Here is a 7295-nt window from a genome sequence, read left to right as displayed (position 1 = left end):
CGTGGACACTTTATTTACCGGAGCAAATTTTGCGATTACAGAAATCCCATGAGAGAAATGGACAGTTTTCATGCATGCCACCCGAGCTGCTCTCTTCTTCTCAAGTTACACCACTAAGTCGTCATCTGATTGGTTGAATTCTACAAAATTTCTAAGAGACGGGTGTGTCGTGTTCTTTGTCGTTCTGCCTGGAAACAAAAATGCTAAGATGTCAAACCACCTCACGAAAGAAAAAAGCAAGGATCAATTTGTACTGTTAAACAACAAGGCTCTGGTGTGGAAACAGTATAATTCAGATCTAAATATAAACATAAGCAGTGGATTTTCAAAAGTATGTGAAATATATAACGTTGGCAGCATAGAATCTATAAAATATATATATAATATATATATTTCTCACTCAACTGTGAGCATCTCTCATTTCCGTGGAAAGAATAATGGATAATGTTGGTGTTCAAAAACTTTGGTTCTTCAGTTAACTTCATTGTATTTAGGGATACATGATATTATTGGACTGATTTTGGAACTGGCCTATAATGACTTTAAATGTAAATCTCTGCATCGGCCTTATATGAAAATTAATTATTAATTATTGTTTATTTAAATTATCAGCTTCTTAAAAAGTAATCTCAAAATGAAAAATATTTAGCTTTTAATTTATGCACAGGAGAGACGTGATGTTGTTTCCAAACAATGGGAAATATATACGTATCAGCCAAAATTACTTGAAAAATACCAAAATAGGAAAAAAAATCCAATATTGTGCATCCCTAATTATGTTGACAAAAACTATGGTTGCTAGAGTGTTCTGGGTGTATGCATACATGCAAATTATCTAACTTCTAAGTCTTTCTGATATTTTAGTAAATGGCTTAGGCCTTTCATTAAATCCAACTCCCAGATAACTAATGTCCAACCCCCAGATACTAACATCCAGCGCAAACCATCTTTTTATGTACTCTCAACGTACAATGAAAAATTTGTGCTAAAAAGGCGTGGACATAAGTTATATTTCACCTGACGTTATTCAATATGCTTTTGGAGAAATTTCCCTTTCAGATGCAAAATGTATGGGGGAGGATATTAAAATCAATTAAAGCTTTCACCAATATCCACAGCACAGTCTGGGTACACGACAAGCAATACTGGTTACTGAACATCTTCAAATTGTATTAACATTCAAAATTCAAATAGAGAATATGTGCGCATATGTACAGTGTGTGATATCCAAAGCAAAAAATTATATGAAAATTGGTAAAGTCTGCGTCTTTCCATTTCACCCTGCCATCTGTGACCATCTGTGCTGTCGTTACTATGAAATCATACAGGCTGATGGTCTCCAGCTTGATGGCACAGTGTGATTATGGGGGAATGGTGTCTGTCAAATGGTCATGTATATAGTAGCACGTCATTCTCATAACACAGATGGATACCCACCGTGATTCTCAGGCCAAAGTTTTCCTCATAGACCCAAGTGTATGCCCTGCACAGCGAGGAGTCCAGTAATTCAGCTTAAAACTAATCCACCTTTAAGACACTCTCTGTGCCCCTACCATGTGTTGACCTCACAGTGTCATGAAGTACCCTTACTGACATACGAGCTGTCACACTAACCTCAGGTGTGTCCCTAAGCTTAATATAACTGAGTCATACAGAGCAATTATACGGTTACACTGACCACAATGCAGTCAAATGAGAAGTGGCTCACATTTAAGGATTACACCAAACCATTCTCCCATGAGCACCCACTGTTTTGTTGCTTAGCTACATATGAAGCATATGGCTGCTATCTTGGTGCTCATCTTTTGTTTGTTCTTTGTGCTTCAACTAATATGCTCAGGACTAATGGGTGTGGGTGTCCACTCTCGAGAGGGTCAGAGGTTGTAACCGTGACCTGTTTCCCGGAGAGTACAGATCAGCTGAGAAATACCTCCAGCTACATTGTACTGTCCCCTCCCATGCCCTGCCCCGTGTCGCCCCACAAATACCATGCAATTCCCAGAAACCTTTTATCTTTGTCCCCCTGAGCTGCTTCGGAAAGTTAAGAGGCAGAATTTAAAAAGAAGACAATTTTTCACCTGCCTTTTTAGCCGACAAACTATCCTTCTGTTCAACTGCATGTCTATTAACAGCCTTAAAGGAGCAAGCTAGCTAACTTAACCTCCAGAAACAAATCATTTTATTTTTGGCAGTCATTTTGTGGCATGGCGAGACACTCGCTAACCCTGTCCAGCTGTCCCCTCTGCTCTTTACTCTGGGGGCAAGGCTTTCTTTAGGGCAGGATTAGTTTACCTCTGCAGGAGTGATCTCACACACACACACACACTCAAGGAGAGTGACAGGTTGAAAGGCTGTACGGAGCTCCTCACTGGCCTTTATAAAGCTGACTCACAGTAGATGCAGGTGAATCAACAGTGCAGCCATTCTCTGAATACTGCCTGTCCTGAAATAGCCCTTCAGGGCAAACACCTTTTGTTGTTGATGCAACAGCCTTGTGGTCGTTTACGACTCTTTGAATTGCTTAAAGAACTGTCTGACCCACAAAATAGGCAGTTTTGAGTTACCAAGCGTTTCAGTTGCACTTAAATTTGTAGCATTATCATGATTTTATACAATGAAATAATTTGAAGGCTCTGAAAACCTTTTTAAATACACTTTTGTCCCTACTTCCTAACTGATATCAGTTTGTTAACATGAAGAGCGATGGGTAAATTTTTTAACCAATCAGTAAGTAAGTAAGTATAGAATCACTCTCTGCCTGAACAGATATTCGGACAGAAGTTAACACTTTATTTTGATAGTCCACTTTAAATATTCTACTTGCACTAAGTAACTTTGCCACTACATGTCAGCTAGCAGCCATTAGAGTATTAGTAGACTGTCTGCTTAACTTCTAACACTTTTTTGATGGGTCCACAACATACAATATAAGAAACTTTGCAAGACTATCAAATTGTAACCTGCTCTGTTGATGTCTTGACAATGTTGAGTATCTCATGCAAATATCAGATAGTTAGTTATACATTTTCTTGTCATGACATTCATGAGTGGTGACGAGACCTCTTGTGTCTTCTTTTAAGCAGCAGGCTTTTCCCAGTAGGAGGCTAATCTGTATTCCACTCTCTTTCCTGCTCATTCTATCACTGTTCTTTAATGTTTGTTTATCCTGAGGCTTGGAGAATAATTCCATTAGTTACACTGACTCTCAAGGGGCTTTGAGACTTCATACGTGAGCTGATGTTGAAATCGCATCACACGTGGCCTTGAGTCCTTGACAGATGTTGAGCTGTGTTCTCGATATAGTCCAATCAGCTGTCCAAGACAAAATCTGTTGCATTGAAGCGATGTCAGAAATAAGTTCTGGAGATAGATTTGACCGATCTTATGATTTGTACAAGACCTTTTGCTGTTAATTTGATCTATCAGAAGACATTTGTCATACTCTTTAAAGCAGCAATGTCAGCAGTTGACAAATTGTGAAAGTATCCCTAATGAATTTTGAAGCATTTGACAAATACTCTCCCAGTCGTTCAGTCCGAACAAAAGTCTGGCTTCAGATTCATGCTGTCAATGTCTAAGACAATGTCAGGTTGCTGGAAGAAAAAGTTTAAAAGTTTTTATGGTTATCAACATGCACACATTAGCCTCACATACAGTGAATCAGAAGAACATTTTATCACACAGCAACTTTAAAAGGCTCTAACACTTTTTTTTTGAGGGTCAGGATCAAGTAGAAATAATAAGGTCAGCAACATCTATAATAAGCCATCAACAATTTTCATTAGCCATGGATATCAACAAACATTGTGGATGCATGACGATTCCTCACTATGTACTAATCAATATTATGAGACAAGTGATTCATCCATAAAGAATTTACTGTGGGTACTAGTCGAGACCACACTTGAGTTGATGTCTTTATTAGTATGCAGCATACTACGATCAAAATAGATCTTTTATTGTCAGTAATGTACATAAAAATCAAGTCCTTTGTTTAAGAGATGTCGTAAAGGACATCTGCTCTACATTATTGCAGTTGTTTTGCCAAGTCCATGTGATTTCTCACCTTACACTGCCACTGATTAAACCACCACTGCCCAGTGAACCCCCCAAAGTGCTAAGTTAAATTCATATGGTGGAAATTGACTAGCATGCACGCTTGGAGATGCGTTTAAAAAGAGTCCTTAAATAAATGGCTTGGTCAGCTCTCTCTGGCTCGCGGTGCATCGGGCCCCTGCGGAAGTCACAGAGGACGCAGCCGTTTAAAGACAAGCGCCTGGCATGTGCTGACAGACACGGGGGGATCTGCTCTGGCAGTCTTGGCAAAAGCTTTTATGAAACTTACTGAATGATGCAGCTCCAAAAACAGGCCACAGAGCGATCCAAATGAACCCATTCACCTAGATCCGCACTCTCTAAGCCATCAAAGTGATCCTATGCTTTCAAAACAGAATTGGTGAACCAACCATATACATTTATGACCTCGATTTATGATCCATGATTTTTTATGATGCAAACAAACCTTATCAGTAACGAACAGATTTGCATAGACAACACTTTCTGTTATTGTGAACTGGCTTTATTTTTAATGTGAATCAGGTTTCCCATGCCAAGCTTTGATGAGCTTGGATTTTATATGGTTTTACTGCAAAACATGTTTGCCTAACTACAAATGCATCCCCATTAGTACCCGCAGTGATGAGTAGTGTGTTGATGCCAGAGGTTCTCTGGTTCCATGCATTTGTTCTGTGGCCCATGAAATATTCAAAGCACATTCATACGGTCATTTACGGGTTTGGACTGATGCAGAGTATTTGCCACATTCAAGTCCGGCCCAATGACATTGTTCATTGTTACCTGTATGTCGTAATACCTTTTGCTGTATCTGATGCTAATCATATAAAATGAATTGAAAGAAGAACAGCTACTTTTAGAAACATTTGTAACCCTTTCTCTGGTTATTGCTGACGAGAGGTCTTCTGGTTACAGATTTGACACTGTCGTAATCTTCACGAATTGATACCGACTGCTGAGGTGGTAATTTGTGGCACTGCTGTGCTTGCAGTCAAATATAGAAAGTTACGTGAACACATCGGCACAGTGCAAAATCTCACTATGCACAAAAAGAGCGTGCCGGTCCCTCTGAGAGATAAAGATCTCATGATGCAGTATTTCGTGAACAGGTGTTGTTCCTGCACTGCTTGCATGTCACTTTCGGGTGGAACTGAGGAGGAGCTCAAACTATAGATTACAAACAGCAGGGCAAAAACAGACGAGTGGTGAAAGCTTCACTATGGCTTTCGATAATCTTAGACAGGCAATAATCTGTAGGAGTTAGTGTATAAACACATACGCACATGCTTTGGTTGAGATCATATGACATTGAGCATACAGCGTACATACGCACGGGATTGACACCTCATTGTAAGTGAATTGGGGCGTGTGCCCTAGTGACTATACTGGTGGCCTTCCAGTTTTGGGATGGGGGGGGGGTGGTTGGATGCTGAAGTAGCAACTGTGGTTGTGAGCCTAACATTTCACTAGAAATCTGATAGGCAGATAAATGACCTCCACATAAGAGAGCTGTCTGTAAATGCACTGCAGCTGTTGCCCATATATGTTGCTTTCTCACAGTAACAATCAAACCAGAGGAATTTTACTATTTCATCACATGATCAAGCCATTTATTTAATACAAACATATGCCACTTACAGTGATGGGTAAACAGGTTTTAGATGCACTTGACCTGAGTGGAAGTACAATAAAGATGGATAAAGAGATGTACTATTAATAGTAAACAGAGGAAAAGATTATATGTACAACAAAGTAATGCAGAAACACAATAGCAGCATTTTTCCGACAACATATCAAGCAGTCAAAATTTTAAGAGAGAACTTATGATTAAATTGCTACTATTCTGTTTGGTTTAACTTCCTCCTTCTCTTTCGTGCTTATTCCATAAGCATTATCTTTATATCACCATTTAACGTTATCTGAGGACTTGTTTGTCCTTCCTTTTTATGTTTCAAATGAACTTTCAGGTAGCTTATCTGAAACTATTGAGACAAGCTGCCGTTTGCGTCAGAAGTAACAAGCATGGCTAATCGTCTCTTGGGTTGTGTCCTAAATAAGGGCTTATTTATCAGGGTTGTTTAATGCTCATCTAAGGGTGCAGAGGCAAGGTTTCTTACAGCTGTACAAGTTTTACAAAGATCAGAAGAGACTAATTAGTGAATGTTCTCATCAAAGTATTTAACAGTTTTAAGGATAATCTGTAAACTGTAGCCAAAAGTAGTAATTATTGATAGTTAATGAACTATTCGTTATTGATAAGTTTTAAAAACTACTGTAGATGAAAGTTACTTCTGCAAAAAAGTCCAATTTAAACTAAAATATAATAAACTAAAATGTAAAATACTTCTAGAAAATGATTACAAATTAATACAAACAATAAAAAACTAATACAAATTGTATATAATTTAACATTAAAGTGTTATGAATTAACTAAGAAAAGTAGTATATTTATAAATTAAGAAATGTTTTAAAAATGTATTGTATAAAAAAATATTTATGATACCGAAAGCAACTAATATTAATAAATTGAACTTTATTGTTGAGTGTTACCAATTGCTCTTGAAATTAAGTATATGAAATTAGAGACAGCAGTAAAGAAACTCTTATGAAATCCTTTAATGTGAAATGTAAGAATTTGTCTCAGGCACAACAGAACTTCTAATTAAATAATTCTTCTAGTTTGTTCATATATGATTGATTGGCAATTATGCAAAGCAGTTGTTCTGATGCTATACATTATTTTTAATCTGCTAATTAATTACAAGAATTATGCTGTCATCATGTGGTTAACACTAACATAGCACAATATAACCCTTGAGGTTTGCCAGGAAAAAGGCTTGCTATGCCCTCTAGTGGCAAATCTAGTCCAGTACATGGTCATTAACTGGTTTATGTATTTATTCATATTTTCCCCGGTGAGCCTTTTCTGCCGAAGTACGTTTACTATATTTGCTTAGAGATTTCCTGAGAAAGTGTTGTTTTTATTGCACCAGTTTACAATAATCTGAAAGATTCTATGGCCATTTGGCAGGTGGGTCTGTGTCTTCAGCAAGAGGCCATTATTCCCCTCAGGAATGAGAGGAATGCCTGTCAGTTGAAGAGAAAAAGGTCAGGCAGTACCGGGACAAGGCTGTGGGGGGGCCGTGGGTAATATCTGACCAGATAATCGGAGCGTGAAACCAGGGAGCTGTTACTCCCATACACAAGCACAGCAGGAGAAA

This window comes from Puntigrus tetrazona, chromosome 4, assembly GCF_018831695.1.
Source record: "Puntigrus tetrazona isolate hp1 chromosome 4, ASM1883169v1, whole genome shotgun sequence".
Taxonomy (NCBI): Eukaryota; Metazoa; Chordata; class Actinopteri; order Cypriniformes; family Cyprinidae; genus Puntigrus; species Puntigrus tetrazona.
Note: the sequence above shows the minus strand (reverse complement) of the source record.